This window comes from Bombina bombina, chromosome 5 (assembly GCF_027579735.1).
Source record: "Bombina bombina isolate aBomBom1 chromosome 5, aBomBom1.pri, whole genome shotgun sequence".
Lineage (NCBI taxonomy): Eukaryota > Metazoa > Chordata > Amphibia > Anura > Bombinatoridae > Bombina > Bombina bombina.
This window is the reverse complement of record NC_069503.1, coordinates 892,169,857-892,191,083: the sequence shown is the minus strand read 5'-3', so window position 1 is coordinate 892,191,083 and position 21,227 is coordinate 892,169,857.

Genomic DNA, 21,227 nt, shown 5'->3' with positions numbered 1-21,227 from the left:
CACTTCCTCTTTCGGTTTGTCACAATGGACTGATTCTCCCACTCTGTGATATCTCTTTAAGGTATATCCTCCCATTATCCTCTCCACCCTATTTAACCTCGCTTTCAACACACATTCATTGCCTGAGAATTGTTGTTTTCTGTCATAGAGGTATCACAACCTGTGTTACCTTAGACGAATCCTGTTACCTTTCAGGTCAATCTCTGATACTGTGTCTCACTAAAGATTTTCCAAGCTTGTTTGCTATTTGCACTTTCATTGTGCACCTGTCATCTGTTACTGAGCTTACCGGATCATTCACACTCTCAGCGTACCAGCGCTCATCCACGCCAAGCCGTATCCGGAAGTGAGTCACACTCGCACACCTTCACTGCTGCTGCCGCACCTAACAGCTACATCGGACCGCTCCGTAGTAAGTTACTTAACAGCTAACTTTACTTGTCTGCGGTAAGAGACTTTCATCTTGTATCACTTCATATCCATTGCATCCATTCCATGTTTACCTGAACCGGCTATTTTTATGTAACTGCGACTTTATTGCTATCGATCAGTGAATCTGTTGTGTGAGTGTGTGAAGACGGATGTATGTTTTGGAAACAGTTTGATCATATATTTTCTCAGCCAATATTATACTCTGAAGCCTAAATCTTGACATTAATATTGCTTGATTTTCTGAACTTGTATATTAAACTCATCGAGTCATTTAAAGGTACAGCCTAAGTAACTGAACTTTCACATTCTCCTACCATCTATAATAATTTGCTCACTGATATATTCCTCTATATCAAGTTAAATATATTAGAGGGATATTATCAAAAGAGCAACAAATACTATTCACCTCAAACCAAGAAACTTGTTTCAGGTGTAACAGTATTCTCAGGCCTCTAATTGGGACCTGCTGGAAATCTCCTATTAACATGGATTCAGCTGAGATCCAGAAGGCATTTAATAATGTACATCAAAAACTGGATTATTTAGCCCGTGGCCTAACGGAGGTACAAGCAGAGACCACCACTTTAAAAGCATTAATGAAAGAATGCTTAACCCCAAAAGCAGCTGAGATACCAGAACCACAGGTTCAAACTCCAATGTTATTTTCTGGCAAGAGATCCACCTTCAGAGATTTCAAAAATGCCTGTAATTTGTTGTATACTCTGAAACCCCGCACTTATCATATTGAAAGAATCAAAGTGTGCACAACCATTTCATATCTCACAGGTGAGCCCCGCACTTGGGCAAATAGATTTTTTGAATCTAACAACCCAATCCTAGACTCCTTACAGGAGTTCTTCTCAGCTATGTCCGAACTATATGAGGACACTCATACCCAAATAATAGCTGAAACCAAACTCCGTTCCTTAAAACAGGGAAAATGCACTGTGGAGGAATACACTACTGACTTCCAGCTCTGGGCAACCGACTCCCAGTGGAATGAGGTAAGCCTCCGAAATCAATTCCGGTTGGGACTATCAGAATTATTAAAGGATGAATTATCCAGACTGGACATGCCGGAAACATTACCAGGTCTAATAAAGCTCAGTACTACTCTGGATAGAAGAATCAGAGAACGAAAAGCTGAAAAAGGGAATTTTGAAAACCTTCCAAGACCTCACTATTCATCAACTCCCCATCAGGAGAAAAATATCTCAAGTACTACTCCAATGGAAATAGGAGCCATAAAAGGACCTTTAACCCTTCTAGAGAAGACAAGAAGGAGACTTTCAAATTTGTGCATGTACTGCGCAAATGAGGATCATTCAGTATCAGTCTGTCCCCTACTGGAAAAACAAAAGAGGGGTAAGAAAATTAATTTAAGACATCTTCATATTGAAAATAAAACAAATCAATTAACCACTTCTCTCTCTTTACAGTGGGATCAAAACAACCTTCAGACTAAGGCACTTATCAACTCAGAGGCTTCTATGGTTTATATAAACACTGATTATGTTATAGCAAATAAAATACCCACGGTGTGCAAACAAAACCCTGTGTTTGTCAAGTTAATAGATGGATCTTCTGTACAGAGAGGACCCATAACACATCACACTATACCTCTTCTGATAACCACTTCTACAGCCCATACTGAATATATTTCATTTGATATTATCCCTATTGCTTTTCACACAATAATTCTAGGTTACACTTGGTTAAAAACTCATAATCCTAAAATAGACTGGTCTCTCCATGATATCAAGTTAGATTCAGACTATTGTCAAAAGACATGTTATCCACATACTATTATAGGTAACCTACAAACTATTCCAAAGGTTTATCAGGATTTGGAGGATGTCTTTGACTTGAAAGAGGCTGAAAATTTACCCCCTCATAGGTCATTTGACTGCCCAATTGAAATAATTCCAGGTTCTTCAAATGTTAAAGCAGACGCTCTATCCCGACAGTACGATCACAAACCTAATATGATCGTACCCACACCTATAATACCAGATTACAAATTTATAGGAGCACTCACTACATTTGAGTCAGAAGTACTAAACGCTCTTGTTAATGACAATAACATACCTCCCTCTTGTACTAAAGATCCATCAACTGGATTGTTTTATCACAGAGACAAATTATATGTACCCGAATCTATCAGAAAAACTGTCTTATCATATACACATGACAATGTAATGGCTGGACACATGGGAATACAAAAAACACTTGAACTAACAAAAAGGTATTTTTGGTGGCCACAAATGATACTATTTATTAATAACTATGTATCATCCTGCGATGTCTGTGCCCGTAACAAAGTTGAACATAAAAAACCTATTGGTTTGTTAACATCTATACCAATACCTGATAAACCCTGGACAATGATCTCAATGGATTTCATTGTTGATCTCCCAAAATCACAAAGATACAATACGATATTCGTTGTGGTTGATCACTTAACTAAACTTGCACATTTTATTCCTTTACAATCTTTACCTACATCTAAGGCTACTGCACAAACCTTCATAGATTCTATTGTGCGCCTTCATGGTTTACCCAGAATAATAATTTCAGATCGTGGAACTCAATTCACTTCTTCTTTTTGGAGATCTTTATGTCAATTGTTAAAAATTGAGCCCAGATATTCAACTTTGTTCCACCCCCAGACCAATGGTTTGACGGAAAGATTGAATCAAACCCTGGAACAATACCTGAGGTGCTATATTACACACCTACAAGATGATTGGATCACATATCTACCATTGGCTGAATTCTCTTATAATAATTCTGTCTCATCTTCTACCAAGATGACGCCATTTTTCGCCACTTATGGATATCATCCTACATCTATAACCTTATCACATACAACAGTTAATTCACCTAGTGCCACTGATTACACATCTTCTTTACAGGAGAGAATGGACATTTTAAAAAAACATCTAATTGAAGCTAAAGACAGACAGAAATACTACTACGATCAAAAACACAGAGAGTCAACAAAGTACAAGATTGGAGATCTTGTCTTACTTTCTACTAAACATCTTAACATGCAACTGCCAAGTAAGAAACTAGGTAATCAGTTTATTGGTCCTTGGAGATCTTGTCTTACTTTCTACTAAACATCTTAACATGCAACTGCCAAGTAAGAAACTAGGTAATCAGTTTATTGGTCCTTATCCCATTGAAAAAATCATAAATGAAAATGCACTTAAACTCACTCTACCTAATGAATTTAAAATACATAATGTCTTCCATGTTTCGTTACTAAAGCCTTATAGATTGGATCCCTTCAGGCAGGTTGGAGTCCCTTCACCTCCTATTCTCCTGGACGATCACGAAGAGTTCGAGGTAGATAGGATTCTTGATTCTCGAATTCGTAGACATCGATTGGAGTATTTAATTAAATGGAAAGAATATGGTCCTGAAGACAATTCTTGGCAACCACATTCGGAGATCCATGCACCTGTGTTGCTTAGACGTTTTCATCGCAAGTATCCTTTCAAACCTCACCTGGGGTCTCTCGGGGTGGTCCCTTGAGGGGGGGGAAATGTGATATCCCTTTAAGGTATATCCTCCCATTATCCTCTCCACCCTATTTAACCTCGCTTTCAACACACATTCATTGCCTGAGAATTGTTGTTTTCTGTCATAGAGGTATCACAACCTGAGTTATCTTAGACGAATCCTGTTACCTTTCAGGTCAATCTCTGATACTGTGTCTCACTAAAGATTTTCCAAGCTTGTTTGCTATTTGCACTTTCATCGTGCACCTGTCATCTGTTACTGAGCTTACCGGATCATTCACACTCTCAGCGTACCAGCGCTCATCCATGCCAAGCCGTATCCGGAAGTGAGTCACACTCGCACACCTTCACTGCTGCTGCCGCACCTAACAGCTACATCGGACCGCTCCGTAGTAAGTTACTTAACAGCTAACTTTACTTGTCTGCGGTAAGAGACTTTCATCTTGTATCACTTCATATCCATTGCATCCATTCCATGTTTACCTGAACCGGCTATTTTTATGTAACTGCGACTTTATTGCTATCGATCAGTGAATCTGTTGTGTGAGTGTGTGAAGACGGATGTATGTTTTGGAAACAGTTTGATCATATATTTTCTCAGCCAATATTATACTCTGAAGCCTAAATCTTGACATTAATATTGCTTGATTTTCTGAACTTGTATATTAAACTCATCGAGTCATTTAAAGGTACAGCCTAAGTAACTGAACTTTCACATTCTCCTACCATCTATAATAATTTGCTCACTGATATATTCCTCTATATCAAGTTAAATATATTAGAGGGATATTATCAAAAGAGCAACAAATACTATTCACCTCAAACCAAGAAACTTGTTTCAGGTGTAACACACTCACACAGACGGTCACTCCCTTGACCTGATCTTTAGCTATCGATGCACTCTCTCAAACTTCACAGACTCCCCCTTTCCACTTTCTAACCACCATCTCCTTACTTGCAACATATCATCCCTCCCTACAACTCTCCCTCCTTCTACTCCTCACACCAAACTTCACAGAAGCATTATGTCATTAGATCAGCAACAGCTTGCTAATTCCCTCGAACCTCTCCTCTCCTCCTTCTCCTCCTTTTCCTGCCCTGACCAATCTATCTGCTACTATAATTACACCCTTAGATCCATCCTTGACAATCTGGCCCCTCTTACCATAGCTCGAAAATCACACACTCATCCTCAGCCCTGGCATACTCCTATGATACGGTACCTACGCAGATGTTCCCGTACTGCTGCTGAGCGGCACTGGAGAAAATCTCAGAGTTCAGCTAATTTTCTTCATTACCAATTCATCTTGAACTCCTACTATTCTGCCCTTAATCTCCATAAGCAACACTATTTCTCTACTCTTATCTCTAATCTTTCTTCAAACCCAAAACTTCTGTTCTCCACTTTCAATACTCTTCTCCGCCCTCCCCCACCTCCTAATACAAATTCTCTGTCAGCTAAAGACTTTGCCAGCTACTTCATTAACAAAATCGACTCCATCAGTTCACTAAATCACCTCTCAACATAATTCCATTCTCTCACCCCCTCAAATGCTCTCAATCAACCACAACCAACATAACCTTAAAATTAGCTCATTCTCCCCTGTTACTGAGGAAGAAGTTTTGGCACTTATACTGCGCTCTCAACTCACTATCTGTCCCCTTGATCCTATCCCCTCACAGCTACTCCCCTCCCTCTCTGCTACCCTTACCCCTATACTCACACACATTTTCAACCTCTCCCTCAGCACCGGTATGTTTCCCTCATCTCTGAAACATGCACTGGTCACACCTATCCTCAAAAAACCTTCCCTTGATCCTACCTTCCCATCCAACTACCGCCCTATTTCCCTCCTCCCTCTTTCCTCAAAGCTTCTCGAAAAACTAGTATATGCATGCCTATCCCACTTCCTTACATTAAACTCCCTCCTTGACCAACTGCAATCTGGATTTCGTCCCCCCTCACTCCACAGAGTCTGCAATTGTTAAGGTTACCAACAACCTAAATACAGCAAAATCAAAAGACCACTTCTCTCTGCTTATCCTCCTTGATCTGTCTGCAGCCTTTGACACTGTTGACCACCCTATTTTGCTCCAAACCCTCCAATCCTTCGACATCTGTGACACAGCCCTCTCGTGGCTCTCTTCCTACCTGTCAAACCATACCTTTAGTGTAGCCTTCTCTGGGGCCTCCTCTGCCCCGTCACCACTTTCTGTTGGAGTACCGCAAGGCTTTATCCTCGGTCCCCTTCTCTTCTCAATCTACACATCATCACTAAGTTCTCTAATAAAGTCCCACGGTTTCCAATATCATTTGTAACTGACGACACCCAAATCTACTTCTCTGCACCAGACCTATCTCCTTCCTTGCTAACCCATGTCACTAACTGTCTTTCTCACATATCTTCCTGGATGTCCTCTCACAACCTCAAGCTAAATCTCTCCAAAACTGAGCTCCTTATTTCCCCCCCTTCTTCCAAAATCTCCACCCCCAATCTCTCTCTATAACTGTCGATAACTCCATGATTACCCCTACCCCACATGCCCGACGTCTCGGGGTCACATTTGACTCAGATCTTTCTTTCACTCCTCACATTCAGTCCTTGGCTTAAGACTGCTGCTTCCACCTCAAAAACATCTCTAAAATTAGACACTTCCTTACACAAGACACAACTAAGATTTTAATCCACTCTCTCATCCTTTCCCGCCTCGATTACTGCAACTCTGTCCTCTCTGGTCTCCCCACCTGCCGCCTAGCTCCTTTACTATCCATAATGAATGCCTCGGCCAGGCTCATCTTCCTTGCACGTCGCTCTTCATCTGCTGAACAGCACCTCTCTGCAAATCCCTTCACTGGCTTCCTCTTGCCTCTAGGATCAAACACAAAATTCTCACTCTGACATACAAAGCCCTCAACTGCACTGTTCCCCCCTATATCTCAGACCTTGTCTCCAGATACTCTCCCTCCCGCCCCCTTCGCTCTGCTCATGACCTCCTACTCTCCTCCTCTCTTGTTACCTTATCACACTCCTGTTTACAGGACTTCTCCAGACTGGCTCCCATCTTGTGGAACTCTCTGCCTCGCTCCACAAGACTCTCCCCCAGTTTTGAATGCTTCAAGCACTCCCTAAAGACTCTACTGTTCAGGGATGCATACAACATACGATAACCTTTCTTTATACCAGTTCCTCTCCTCCATTGCTATCCCCTGACCCACCTTAGCATGTAAGCCTAAGAGTCCATCTGTTTTTTGATCACATTTTTTAGAGCTGACTACAACAGTGCAATTCTTGGCAGGGCCCTCTACCCATTTGATCCCTATAATTGTTTTGTTGTACTCCGCATTTGTTTACAGCGCTGCTGAATCTGTTGACGCTTTACAAATAACCGATAATAATAATAATAATAATAATAATAATAATATATACAACCACTAAATAATAAATAATGAAAAAAACTTTATGAAATGAGAAATTCCCTGTATAGGAGAAAATAATTCATAATTAAACTGAATGAGACATTCCAATCCTGTTGTTACAGAGGCACGAGACAAAAATGCATCACAGCAGCTTTGCTTGCCTTAAATAACCTTTTTGCATTATCATTTGTAAACAATAAGCAAATAAACAATAAATGTAATCAGAGATTTGATAGCAGATATAAACCATATGGCCATCTAGTGTGCTAATATAGAAGTATGATTTATAAGACCCATATTCCATTATAATCTAATTCTGGTTATGTTTTCAGATGAATTGTAGCCCTCATGGACAACCAAGATGTTAAATGTATGCAAAACATTTCTAAATTATCTTACTCTGTTAATCTCTTTTAAATCTACAAGGATGATCACATCTATCTAATGAGCACCACATTCCCAATGATTCACTCCAAAACAGGTCAGCTTTCCAATAAATCACCCTGTCACAAGAAATAGTTCATTCTTTAGAATTTCCTTTTGCTGTTCTTTACATCCCAAGAGGTGATCAGGGAACTTTGCTGTACACAGAGAAAAGATGTAAATCTGGTATATTTATAACACATTTGTATTATTTTATTCATGTGTGCTAATTGCTATCATATTATAAAAGCTTGTAAATCCTTAGACTGGACCAAATTCATATTTGGGCCTGTGCGCACCTTTAGAATTCTCATGGAACTGTATATCCTAGCACTTAAGTGTGAGTTGTCACTTGATTGATCTATTTATCATGATGCAAGGGATGGCTCTTACAAAATGTTGAATGGGTCTCTCAGTTTAATAAATGCAGATGCAGCTACTGGGCATGTTTTTTTTATAAATTATATATACATGGGTATTTATTTAAAAAAATAAAAAGTGTCCAACAATCTGATGGCTATGTTATTGTACCAGCTGTGCCTTGGGGGTACCACACTAACTATAAGTGTACCAGCTGTGCCTAAGGGGCCGATTTATTAAGAGTCGGATGGACATGATCCGCTGTAGCGATCATGTCCCCCTGACATCGCTAAATGCCGACAGCATACAATGTCGGCATTTAACATTGCACTAGCAGTTCTGGTGAAATCAACCTGATTGTATACGATCGTGAGGATTGCTGTACGCCGCCTCAGACCGCTGCTTCTTAACTCCTATTTCCGGCAAACCTGAATGCTCGCACTGAAAGAGATATAGCTGGCTCCATTCGGGCCATGATAAATCGGCCCCTAAGTGTGAATTAAATAGCATGTAATGAATTATTACATATACAGGGATTGCAGAATTATTAGGCAAATTAGTATTTTGACCACATCATCCTCTTTATGCATGTTGTCTTACTCCAAGCTGTATAGGCTCAAAAGCCTACTACCAATTAAGCATATTAGGTGATGTGCATCTCTGTAATGAGAAGGGGTGTGGTCTAATGACATCAACACCCTATATCAGGTGTGCATAATTATTAGGCAACTTCCTTTCCTTTGGCAAAATGGGTCAAAAGAAGGACTTGACAGGCTCAGAAAAGTCAAAAATAGTGAGATATCTTGCAGAGGGATGCAGCACTCTTAAAATTGCAAAGCTTCTGAAGCGTGATCATCGAACAATCAAGCGTTTCATTCAAAATAGTCAACAGGGTCGCAAGAAGCGTGTGGAAAAACCAAGGCGCAAAATAACTGCCCATGAACTGAGAAAAGTCAAGCGTGCAGCTGCCAAGATGCCACTTGCCACCAGTTTGGCCATATTTCAGAGCTGCAGCATCACTGGAGTGCCCAAAAGCACAAGGTGTGCAATACTCAGAGACATGGCCAAGGTAAGAAAGGCTGAAAGACGACCACCACTGAACAAGACACACAAGCTGAAACGTCAAGACTGGGCCAAGAAATATCTCAAGACTGATTTTTCTAAGGTTTTATGGACTGATGAAATGAGAGTGAGTCTTGATGGGCCAGATGGATGGATTGGTAAAGGGCAGAGAGCTCCAGTCCGACTCAGATGCCAGCAAGGTGGAGGTGGAGTACTGGTTTGGGCTGGTATCATCAAAGATGAGCTTGTGGGGCCTTTTCGGGTTGAGGATGGAGTCAAGCTCAACTCCCAGTCCTACTGCCAGTTTCTGGAAGATACCTTCTTCAAGCAGTGGTACAGGAAGAAGTCTGCTTCCTTCAAGAAAAACATGATTTTCATGCAGGACAATGCTCCATCACACGCGTCCAAGTACTCCACAGCGTGGCTGGCAATAAAGGGTATAAAAGAAGAAAATCTAATGACATGGCCTCCTTGTTCACCTGATCTGAACCCCATTGAGAACATGTGGTCCATCATCAAATGTGAGATTTACAAGGAGGGAAAACAGTACACCTCTCTGAACAGTGTCTGGGAGGCTGTGGTTGCTGCTGCACGCAATGTTGATGGTGAACAGATCAAAACACTGACAGAATCCATGGATGGCAGGCTTTTGAGTGTCCTTGCAAAGAAAGGTGGCTATATTGGTCACTGATTTGTTTTTGTTTTGTTTTTGAATGTCAGAAATGTATATTTGTGAATGTTGAGATGTTATATTGGTTTCACTGGTAAAAATAAATAATTGAAATGGGTATATATTTGTTTTTTGTTAAGTTGCCAAATAATTATGCACAGTAATAGTCACCTGCACACACACATATCCCCCTAAAATAGCTATAACTAAAAACAAACTAAAAACTACTTCCAAAACTATTCACCTTTGATATTAATGAGTTTTTTGGGTTCATTGAGAACATGGTTGTTGTTCAATAATAAAATTAATCCTCAAAAATACAACTTGCCTAATAATTCTGCACTCCCTGTATATTACATTTTATTTAATTTGCATCTGTGTTCACTAAGAACATAGCCGTCACATTGAGTATTTCTGATCAGATTGCTAACAGAAAGAAAGTTACTTCCGTTTGCTGATCTGATATGTTTGCTATTTTGTTAGAATACCAGCAACTACTTTACAACTTTGCTAAGCCAGCTTGTTATTAGCATAGGCTAATTAAACCCTATGGTCTAATGACTTTAAACAGTACTTCGCTCCTATTTAGTAGTTTCTATATTCTGACAAATGTTAACTTAAAGGGACATTAAAGTTATTTTATATTTGTAAATTATATATTAGCAATTCAGCACTACACTGCAAATGATCTGCATAAAAAACAATCACCTAGATTATGAGTTTTGCGTTAGAGGCTATGCGGTGCTAATGAGCAGTTTTCTCTCACTGCTCACTTACCTACAGCACTGGTATTACAGGTTTTTACAAACCCGGCGTTATTAGGCAAGAAGTGAGCGTTGAGCAAAATTTTGCTCCTTACCGCACTCCAATACCAGCACTGCTTAAGTCAGCGGTAAGCTGGTCATACGTGCTTGTGCACGATTTCACCATAAGAATCAATGGGGAGAGCCGTCTGAGAAAAAGTCTAACACCTGAAAAAAAGCAGCGTAAAACTCACTAACGCAGCCCCATTGATTCCTATGGGGAAACACATTTTATGCTTACACCTAACACCCTAACATGAACCCCGAGTCTAAACACCCCTAATCTTACACTTATTAACCTCTAATCTGCCGCCCCCTACATCGCTGACACATCCATTATATTTATTAACCCCTAACCTGCCGCTCCGGACACCGCCACCACCTACATTATACTTAAATCCCCTAATCTGCTGCCCCCAACATCGTCGACACCTATATTATATTTATTAACCCCTAATCTGACACCCCCAATGTCGCCGCAACCTACCTACACTTATTAACCCCTAATCTGCCGCCCCCAATGTCACCGCCACTATAATAAACATATTAACCCCTAAACCGCCGCACTCCCGCCTCACAAACATTAGTAAAATATTATGAACCCCTAATCTGCCGTCCCTAACATCGCCGCCATCTACCTACATTTATTAACCCCTAATCTGCCGCCCCCAACGTCGCCACCACTATACTAAATGTATTAACCCCTAAACCTAAGTCTAACCCTAACACCCCCTAACTTAAATATAATTACAATACATCTAACTAAAAATTCCTATCATTAACTAAATAATTCCTATTTAAAAATAAATACTTACCTGTAAAATAAACCCTAAGCTAGCTACAATATAACTAATAGTTACATTGTAGCAAGCTTAGGGTTTATTTTTTATTTTACAGGCAAGTTTGTATTTATTTTAACTAGGTACAATAGTTATTAAATAGTTATTAACTATTTAATAACTACCTAGCTAAAATAAATACAAAAGTACCTGTAAAATAAAACCTAACCTAAGTCATAATAACACCTAACACTACACTACAATTAAATAAATTAACTAAATTAGCAACAATTAAATAAATTAAATTAAATTAGCTAAAGTACACAAAAAACCCAATAAATTACGGAAAATAATAAACAAATTACAAGATTTTTAAACTAATTACATCTAATAGCCCTATCAAAATAAAAAAAAAACCTAGCCTAAACTAAACTATCAATAGTCCTTAAAAGGGCCTTTTGCAGGGCATTGCCCCAAAGAAATCAGCTCTTTTACCTGTAAATTTTTTTTACAAACAACCCCCCCAACAATAAAACCCACCACCCACACAACCAACCCCCCAAATAAAATACTATCTAAAAAAACCTAAGCTCCCCATTGCCCTGAAAAGGGCATTTGGATGGGCATTGCCCTTAAAAGGGCAGTTAGCTCATTTGCGGCCCAAAGTCCCTAACCTAAAAATAAAACCCACCCAATACACCCTTAAAAAAACCTAACACTAACCCCATGAAGATCGATTTACAGTTCTGAAGACCGGACATCCATCCTCAAGTAAGCGGCAGAAGTCTTCATCCAACCGGGCCGAAGTCCTCAACGAAGCCAGAAGAAGTCTTCATCCAAGGCGGGCAAAGTGGTCCTCCAGACGGGCAGAAGTCTTCATCCAGACGGCATCTTCTATCCTCATCCATGCGACGCAGAGTGGGTCCATCTTCAAGACATCCGACGTGGAGCATCCTCTTCTTCCGACGACTAAAGACGTTTGAAGGTTCATTTAAGTGACGTCATCCAAGATGGTGTCCCTTAGATTCCGATTGGCTGATAGAATTCTATCAGCCAATCGTAATTAAGGTAGAAAAAATCCTATTGGCTGATACAATCAGCCAATAGGATTGAAGCTCAATCCTATTGGCTGATCCAATCAGTCAATAGGATTGAGCTTGCATTCTATTGGCTGATTGGAACAGCCAATAGAATGTGAGCTCAATCCTATTGGCTAATTGCATCAGCCAATAGGATTTTTATTAGAGTTATAAAAAATAGTTGAGTGGAGCGCTAGACTCAACCCACTTTGCCAACCTCTGATACTACCTCCTTCCTAGGTAGTTTGAAAATCAAAGAATCTGAATACGTGGAGTGTAGGTGGCGCTAAAAGTACACTAAGTATACCTAGCTATGGGTTAATAAACTAACGTTAAAAATAGCCCAGCAGAATATATATCTCAGGAAAGTTCCATATAAATTAGCGTGTAAACTATCTGGTTAAATAAATGGAGGTACATGCAACTGAATATGAATTTTGTACAAATTTATTCTTAGTTGAAATAGTATAAAAAAATAGTATAAAAAACCATCAAAAATTCTCTCATACAAATGGCCCACACTCTTCACTCGCAACAACTTCCAAGTCTAAATAGCTACCACAAAGAATAATAGCAATACTAGAACAATTTAATACTCAAATAATGTTAAAACATTTTGGTGATAAATACAGTGAAAAGACAGTCGTCTAAGATCAATATGCACAATTGAATATTTTAAGCCGTTTGATCATAGTATGACTTTCTGGCTGGGGTTCTATTTCCTTTACAAGTCTCTGCTTGTTAAACACTTTCTCTTATTAAGGCCACATTCGAACAAACAAGGCCTGTCTCCAATGGGCTATGGCAACCCGTAAAACAAATAGTTCTTGTTATAAGCCCTGTCACAGAGGAGAATCCAGCTTTCACCTTTGTAAAAAGGGGGAGTTCCTCAGTTTGAAGTCTGCAGTCTTATGCAAATGGGGGCGGATTCCCCAGTATCAGATCAGCAATCTTTTGAGGGTTCCTAAATAGGAACAATAATAACAAACACCAGAGTCTATTTTTGTTAAAATCCCACAGACAATCTTAGTCCGGTTTGAATGTTACTTAGCGGGGAGTTATTGACAATACAGATACTCTCACCTGCTGCTCCTTGTCTGGGTATGTCAGCTCCTGTATGGATTTGTTGTTTAGGATAAGTTGCGGACCTCCTAGTCCCTGAATGTAACTTTCTTCACTTGCGCAAGTCTTATCTAAGTTACCTTTGTACCACAGCCTCTCAACGATTCTCTGCTCTTTAAGTACTCCGTACGCAGAGTGGGTTATTGCTGTATATCCTCCTTGTTTGTCTTTCACCTTTCTACACGTTTCACCCCTAAGGTGTGGGGCTTTTTCAAAAAAAAAAAAAGCCCCACACCTTAGGGGTGAAACGTGTAGAAAGGTGAAAGACAAACAAGGAGGATATACAGCAATAACCCACTCTGCGTACGGAGTACTTAAAGAGCAGAGAATCGTTGAGAGGCTGTGGTACAAAGGTAACTTAGATAAGACTTGCGCAAGTGAAGAAAGTTACATTCAGGGACTAGGAGGTCCACAACTTATCCTAAACAACAAATCCATACAGGAGCTGACATACCCAGACAAGGAGCAGCAGGTGAGAGTATCTGTATTGTCAATAACTCCCCGCTAAGTAACATTCAAACCGGACTAAGATTGTCTGTGGGATTTTAACAAAAATAGACTCTGGTGTTTGTTATTATTGTTCCTATTTAGGAACCCTCAAAAGATTGCTGATCTGATACTGGGGAATCCGCCCCCATTTGCATAAGACTGCAGACTTCAAACTGAGGAACTCCCCCTTTTTGCAAAGGTGAAAGCTGGATTCTCCTCTGTGACAGGGCTTATAACAAGAACTATTTGTTTTACGGGTTGCCATAGCCCATTGGAGACAGGCCTTGTTTGTTCGAATGTGGCCTTAATAAGAGAAAGTGTTTAACAAGCAGAGACTTGTAAAGGAAATAGAACCCCAGCCAGAAAGTCATACTATAATCAAACGGCTTAAAATATTCAATTGTGCATATTGATCTTAGACGACTGTCTTTTCACTGTATTTATCACCACAATGTTTTAACATTATTTGAGTATTAAATTGTTCTAGTATTGCTATTATTCTTTGTGGTAGCTATTTAGACTTGGAAGTTGTTGCGAGTGAAGAGTGTGGGCCATTTGTATGAGAGAATTTTTGATGGTTTTTTATACTATTTTTTTATACTATTTCAACTAAGAATAAATTTGTACAAAATTCATATTCAGTTGCATGTACCTCCATTTATTTAACCAGATAGTTTACACGCTAATTTATATGGAACTTTCCTAAGATATATATTCTGCTGGGCTATTTTTAACGTTAGTTTATTAACCCATAGCTAGGTATACTTAGTGTACTTTTAGCGCCACCTACACTCCACGTAATAGGATTTTTATTACCTTAATTCTGATTGGCTGAATTCTATGCCCCGCAAAAGGCCCTTTTAAAGGCTATTGATAGTTTAGTTTAGGCTAGGGTTTTTTTTTATTTTGGGGGGCTTTTTTTATTAGATGTCGGCTATTAGATTAGGTGTAATAAGTTAAAAAATCTGTAATTTGTTTATTATTTTCTGTAATTTAGGGTTTGTTTTTTGTACTTTTGCTAATTTAATTTAATTTATTTAATTGTTGTTAATTTAGTTAATTTATTTAATTATAGTGTAGTGTTAGTTGTTATTGTAACTTAGGTTAGGTTTTATTTTACAGGTACTTTCACAAACTTGCCTGTAAAATAAAAATAAACCCTAAGCTAGCTACAATGTAACTATTAGTTATATTGTAGCTAGCTTAGAGTTTATTTTACAGGTAAGTATTTATTTTTAAATAGGAATTATTTAGTTAATGATAGGAATTTTTAGTTAGATGTATTGTAATTATATTTAAGTTAGGGGCTGTTAGAGTTAGGGTTAGACTTAGGTTTAGGGGTTAATACATTTAGTATAGTGGCGGCGACGTTGGGGGCGGCAGATTAAGGTTAATAAATGTAGGTAGGTGGCGGCGATGTTAGGGACGGCAGATTAGGGGTTAGTAATATTTAACTAATGTTTGCGAGGTGGGAGGGCGGCGGTTTAGGGATTAATATGTTAATTATAGGGGCGGCGATGTTGGGGGCGACAGATTAGGGGTTAATAAGTGTAGGTAGGTTGCAGCGACATTGGGGGCGGCAGATTAGGGGTTAATAAATATAATGCAGGTGTCGGCGGTGTCAGGAGCGGCAGATTAGGGGTTAAAAATGTTATTATAGTGTTTGCGATGCGGGAGGGCCTCGGTTTAGGGGTTAATAGTTAGTTTATGGGTGTTAGTGTACTTTTTAGCACTTTAGTTATGAGTTTTATGTTACGGCGTTGTACCATAAAACTCATAACTACTGACTTTTAAATGCGTTAGGACTCTTGACAGGGTAGGGTGTACCGCTCACTTTTTGGCCTCCCAGGACAGACTTGTAATACCGGCGCTATGGAAGTCCCATAGAAAAAAGACTTTACGAAGTTTACATAAGTCGTTTTGCGGTAAGGCCAAAGAAGTGTGTGGTGACCCTAAACCTTCAAGACTCGGAATACCAGCGGGGCGTAAAAAAGCAGCGTTAGGACCTCTTAATGCTGCTTTTTTAACCTAACGCACAACTCGTAATCTAGCCGATAGGTTTTAAAGCATTTAAACATATTTTAATGGCATGATTTATATTGATTTTCTTCTAGATTGCAAGTTCCCAAGGAAATAGGGCCCTCAATACCTCCTGTATGTGTTGTAAAACTTTGTCTTGTCTCTTACAAGTTTTATATCATTGTCTTATCTAAAATGAATAGTACTCATGGACAGCGCTGCGGTATATGTTGGTGCTTTATAAATAAATTATAATAATAATTATAATAATAATTGCTTTGCAGTCCATGGACATACCCTTGGAAACTCTATTTGAGAAAATGTAAAGAGTAAATAAATGCTAAATATAGTTCGAAAACACCTTCCAAACTGCTTGGAACCGGAAAAGGTTTAAATTACGGAATAGTTTAGATTTTGGAATATTGCTTTTTTAAAATAGGACGGTTTTGAGTTGGGATGGAACCAAGCGTAAACAACATATTATGTCACTTAGACAATATTTACATGTCATAATACAGCTTATACATGCAACCTAAAGGTAGTTTTATATCATTTGTAATACTTTTGTATTCATAGTCCATCAGAAAGATAGTGCAGTACTGTAATCAGAAAGGTATTAGTATAGACTAGTATTTGCATTTTAGAACACAAAAATCAAACCAAAGACCCAGGCACTGATTTACAGGCAGGGAAAAATAGTAATTTGAGATATTATTTTTTTTAAAATATTTATTAAAAAGTTTGGATTTCAGAATAAGTTTGGATTTTGGAATTCCAGATTTGGAGATTTTTTACCTGTATATTGATCTATTCAAAGAAAATATTAGTCTGAGAATAATATGTTGATGTATTTTGTTAAAATAAATAAATTTCTACTTTTCTTTCTACACTTAGGAGATTCAAAAGATCACTGGGTCTGCCGAGAAATGTTCATTTCTGTCTTGCCAGTCTCACAAAGCTCTAACTAGCATGTTCAAAAAAAGTGGCTGAACCCATTATTCAGATATCCTTTGTTGAAGAAATAGCAATGCATGTGAGTGACCCAATCACATGAGACATCTATGTGCAGCCACCAATCAGCAGCTACTAAGCCTATATATATTTGCTTTTCAACAAAGGATATCAAGAGAATGAAGCATATTAGATAATATAAGTACATTGAAAAGTTGCTTAAAATTGCATGCTCTTTCTAAATCATGAAAGAAACAACTTGGGTTTCATGTCTCTTTAAGGAAGTTTACTATTAAATCAATATTCAGTGAAATAAAATAAATAGCCAATGCATGCTGATTGGCTATTTATTTTTGTCAACTTTCAACTGGACAGCAGCTGAAGTATAACTGTTAACAGAGCACTTACTCTGGTGAGCTGAAGACATTTTCAGGTAAAATATCCTTCCTTTTTTACATAGAGATGTCCAGGTGATATTTTCATGTCAGCTTTTTACAGTTATGCTGCATCCCTTTCAAGTGATTTAGCAAATGAGTATTATGTCTGTTTAAGCTAGTGGGCAATAATAACATTATATGAGCTAAGGGTTTGAGAGTATACTGTGCATATGTACATAGTGTGTTGTAAGTATATATATATATATATATATATATATTATTATATACACACACACACATATATATATATTATTATTATTATATACACACACACATATATATATACATAAAAAACACTAAAAAGACAGAACAACAAGACAGGGGTCCTGGGGAGAGAAATCAGTAGGATATAGATCCCCCAGGTCAGCCAATCCTATCCTGCATACGACAATCAAAAAATAAATTTATGATTAAAGGTGTGTGTCAAAGCCCAGAAATATTCAAACGTATTGCTAAATATTCGTCAGCATGATTAAACCTTAAATAAATAAAAATACATCATCTACAGTCCTGGCCAAAAGTTTTGAGAATGACCCAATATTAATTTTCACAAAGTCTGCTGCCTCAGTTTTTATGATGGAAATTTGCATGTACTCCAGAATGTTATGAAGAGTGATCAGATCAATTGCAATTAATTGCAAAGTCCCTCTTTGCCGTGAAAATGAACTTAATCCCCAAAAATCATGTTCACTGCATTTCAGCTGTGCCAAAAAAGGACCAGCTGATATCATGTCAGTGATTCTCTCGTTAACACAGGTGTCAGTGTTGACGAGTACAATGCTGGAGACAATGCTGATCGAGTTAGAATAACAGACTGGAAGCTTTAAAAAGAGGGTGGTGCTTGAAATCATCATTCTTCCTCTGTTAACCATGGTTACCTGCAAGGAAACATGTGCAGTCATGATTGCTTTGCACAAAAAGGGATTAACAGGCAAGATTATTGCTGCTACTAAGATTGTACCTAAATCAACCATTTATCAGATCATCAAAAACTTCAAGGAGAGAGGTTAAATTGTTGTGAAAAAGGCTTCAGGGCGCTCAAGAAAGTCCAGCAAGCGGCAGGACAGTCTTCTAAAGTTGATTCAGCTGCGGGATCAGGGCACCCCCAGTGCAGAGCTTGCTCAGGAACGGCAGCAGGCAGGTGTGAGTGCATCTGCATGCACAGTGAAATTAAGACTTTTGGAGAATGGCCTGGTGTCACGAAGGGCAGCAAAGAAGTCACTTCTCTCCAGGAAAAACATCAGGGATAGACTGATATTCTGCAAAAGGTTTAGGGATTGGACTGCTGAGGACTGGGGTAAAGTAATTTTCTCTGATGAATCCCCTTTCTGGGCTCACTAACAATTTTGCCTAAGAACGCAGCCATGAATAAAGAATGGTACAAAAACATCCTCCAAGAGCAACTTCTCCCAACCATCCAAGAACAGTTTGGTGACGAACAATACCTTTTCCAGCATGAAGGAACATTTTTCCATAAGGCAAAAGTGATAACTAAGTGGCTTTGCGAACAAAACATCAACATTTTGGGTCCATGGCAAGGAAACTCCGCATACCTTAATCCCATTAAGAACTTGTGGTCAATCCTCAAGAGGCAAGTGAACAACCCCCCCCACACACACACAAATTCTGACAAACGCCAAGCATTGATTATGCAAGAATGAGCTGTCATCAGTCAGGATGTGGCCCAGAAGTTGATTGACAGCATGCCAAGGTGAATTGCAGAGGTCTTGAAAAAGAAAGGTCAACACTGCAAATATTGATTCTTTGCATAAACTTAAATAAATTGTCAATAAAAGCCTTTGACACTTATGAAATGCTTGTAATTATACTTCATTATACCATAGTAACATCTGACAAAAAGATCTAAAAACACTGAAGCAGCAGACTTTGGGAAAATTAATATTTGTGTCATTCTTAAAAGTTTAGCCAAGACTGTATATAGATATCAACACCAAGGGGTCAATTTAAAAAGGGCCAAATGGCCCTTGTTTCCGCGCGAGCCTTCAGGCTCGCTGGAAACAGCAGTTATGAAGTAGCGGTCTAAAGACCGCTGCTCCTTAACTTGTCCGTTGTCTCTGAGGTTGTGGTCTGCAATCTGCCCGATCCTATTCGATTGGGCTGATTGACACTCCCTGTTAGCGGTCAATTGGCTGCGAATCTGCAGGGGGCGTCATTGCACAAGCAGTTCTGGTGAACTGCTTGTGCAATGATAAACAGTTACAGCGTATCATGTTTGACAGACATTGGTAAATCTACCCCAAAGTCTCTACTTGTGGTCATAAATTCAGCGCTGTATCTTTAGTGTGGGAACTCCCTTAGCAAGTTGAAGTAACATAAAAAAGTTCCTTCATCAAGAAAGTATCCACATCTGATTGATTATAATCACTTCTCTAGAATAAGAATAATACCATGTCTCTAGAGAGGTATTCAAGGTGGTATGAGCAAAATAAATAAATATGTGAACAGAGCACTGTCCTCTTTTCTTTTATCTGTGATAGTGAGTGAAGATATTCAAAGGACCTACAGACCAGTCCCCTTTACTACAAATCAACAATCATGGCTACAAGGAGAAAAACTTAGTGCAGTACCCAAATAGAATGTTGTAGCATTTGTACAGGTCATCCAAGTAAATCCCCTCTACACCCTTAGTGTGGTACTGACTTAGATTTTAATGAAGCTGTGTGAATGTTAATTCTGCAACATTATAGGGTACATACATGTAGACGGTCCTGCTCTCCACTGATATCCTCTCATGGCTCCTGCAAGAGGACACACCATGATTACCTAGTGTCTCCACATTGTCCGGTACAGGGCAGTTGTTCGCTCACCACTTCATATCCACAATGGTCACGTAGTGTATAAGAAAATAGCACTTTGAGACCACATGCTTATGGGTATTTAGAAGTATATAGTGCCATAGAGCTGATTGTGCCTTAACTGTACGCGTTTCACCCCTTAGGCTCAGGGCTTCTTCCAGTTAATTGTAATGATGTCACTGAAGGAGCATCCATTTTTTAAAGGCAAAAGCTCCTCCTTGCCTCTTTCTCAAAACTGGCTTTAAAGTTGGGATGAAATATAGTTTGTTTGTTTTTTTACATCATGACACATATTTCTTACTCCTAACATGATGATAATAATTTCATATCATAGATTTTATATTCTGGCAAGAATGTTGAGAAGAATTTGATTTAAATCACAGTACCTACTTCAAATGTTTCCACTAATTTATTAAATGTATCAACCTACTGTAACTATTTTACACAAAATAAGTCCTTTATTTTAGATACAATTTGCACTTACAGTTAATGTTCTACACAGAACAATTTAGGTTAAAAATACATCACAAAAACAAAATACAAATGAATCTTGATGTGCATACTTATATACAGGGAGACTTAGTTTTAGTGTGATGGTAGCATCTGAATAAATACAATGTTAAAACCCTGTCTTCTTTTAAAAACATGATTTACATAGTGCAATGTTTAGAAAATACACAATTGTAATTGAAAACTTGTGGTCACTGTCTTTTTGGGGATATCAATGTCCCATACACTAATCTTGTTTCCTAAAAATAAAAATAAAAAAGTTAAAAAATGTATTTTGATAACAAATAAACACAGCTAAAATTCATAATAAACTATTTTACAGTTTAATAT